Source organism: Trachymyrmex cornetzi, unplaced genomic scaffold (genome assembly GCF_001594075.2).
Source record: "Trachymyrmex cornetzi isolate Tcor2-1 unplaced genomic scaffold, Tcor1.1 scaffold73, whole genome shotgun sequence".
NCBI lineage: Eukaryota > Metazoa > Arthropoda > Insecta > Hymenoptera > Formicidae > Trachymyrmex > Trachymyrmex cornetzi.
This window is the reverse complement of record NW_017300059.1, coordinates 1609599-1611873: the sequence shown is the minus strand read 5'-3', so window position 1 is coordinate 1611873 and position 2275 is coordinate 1609599.

Sequence of the window (2275 nt, the reverse complement as noted above, 5' to 3'; positions counted from 1 at the left end):
CCCCCCCCCCCCGACCTACCCCCCTGGCCGACCCGCGTGCAGCCCTCGCACGCTCGGCGTACACGAATGCGCTAAACTGATCGCACTGTATAGAATCGCGAGCGGACCTATATTTGCGGTTGTATATCGCCGCCACTTTACAGGGTGTTTTCGACGACACGAGCGTGGAAGTGATGTGTGCGTAAAGAGCGATTCAGGAATATCGCGCGCTTTCTCGAAATTCCAGGTCTCGGAGGACGGATTGAGGTGAATAATATATTTGCGCCTCGATGTTAAAACACTGATATTTTTAATCAGACACATTGGGAACTTGTGCAGTAAAGAACGATTTTGTTAAAGTATCTAAAAATTTTGCCAAAAGTAATTTTGTTGGATCATCAAAATAATTACGTAAGGTGATCAAACTGGTTACTAGTATGTCCACATTTTTTTGCAGCATTGCTCATCATGCTTGAGTTTTCTACACAAATATTTTGATGGCCGAACAAAATTATTTTTCAGCTCTGTATCCAGTTAAATTTTTAGAGATACTTCAGTAAAGTTGTTTTAAACGTTAGTTTGAATAAAGTTTCAGTTGGTTTCACAAAGAATGGATTAAAGAAATAAAAAATTTAACAAAATACGCGCTATTGTAAAAGATGATATATAAGTAAAGCCTTTTTTTTCACAAGTAATCGATCTCTCGTTTTTTGTCATAAAATTTGTTATATTTTGAAAATATTATCGAAAAAGTTTTAATATATATGATTTATGAATGAACTCCACTTGAATTAACAATTAAAAGAATGTCTACGTGACAAATAACGAGAGAAATGATTAGGAATGATCTATATTTCAGGTATCGAGTCAATTAGCAATAATGAGTGCTCTACATTAGTAGTTCTATACTGACACGGTTGTGCTAAAGGCAAATATGAAAAATTAAAGGCGTTTTACGATGCGGTACGCAGACTAATTATGATTGCTCATAAAGTGCGGTGATGAAAGGATCGGCGCGGTAGGCGTGACTATAAGGACTAGCCTTGTATCCTTAATTGTTGCGTTGGTCCTTCTTTCGAATCCTTCTAAAATGAGTCTATATTATTTACAAGTCATTCCCTAAAAAATGATAAAACATAAGAAGCGCAATAAAAATAATAATCGCTTTAAAATAAAATCTGGGCTACTTCTAGTATCACAAAGAGCGTAGCAAGGATTGAAATAAATAACATTTTATAAGATACCGGAACAAAATGAACAGAATCAATTCAAACTAATAATATTTTCATTCGTTGCTAAAAAATTGCCAAAGAAAAAAATTTGTTACTCTACAAGTTTTTTTTAAAAATGATGTTCCGTTAGAAGATTAAGTTAGTAGAACAATATACATGTAACAGTGAAATTGTACACAACAATACGTAAGAATTTGTTAATTTGTTGCTCATAAAATACACTACATCGTTAAATATCACGAAGCAAGGATAGTTTAATTTCCTAAATTAGTAACATTTTATTTTTAATTTTCATGTGTGTCAGAATGTAAATCAATTCATTTCTGTGGTTGAATTACTTAGTTTCAAAATAAACCACATCCACATTGACATAAAACTCAGTAAATAACAATCTAAATTTGAGATTAAATTTAATATATTTTTTTTTAGTTAAAATTGTTTTAATTAAATTATCGACATTGAGTAGAAACAGCGACGACCTACAGAAATGATTAAAAATAATTTAAATTAGGTATAATTTGACATTATGATTTTAATATTCAAATCCATGTGTGTAAAAAGTGACTGTATGTGTACGATTGGTTTTCCATGTAAAAGTAACACATTATATTGCATACAGAAATTAATTTATACATTTAAACACAGAAAGAATTTTTTCTTAGAGTTTACACTAAAAATATGATAATCGTGGGACAACATTGTATTTGGAGGAATTTTAATGTAAATCTCATTCATTAATAAAACTACAATAAAATATAAAAGTGCATAATAAAAATCTTCAAAATATTATATAATATTATACCACAACTATATATTTTCAGAATAAATTTTAAAAGAAAATTATCTCCGTGAACGTATAACATAGTCACTTTTGCACTAATCACGCACATACGTATATTGTATTTATTTTTTACCCACTTGAATTTGCATCGAACAATGTGATCCCGATGCATCAAACGTCTCCCTCGTTCGAGTTTTAATATTTTGTGTCTTACCGAACTCTCAGTTTCACGGAATTGGCAATTTTGGAACGTCCTGTATAGGTGTCGGTACTCAGTTATATC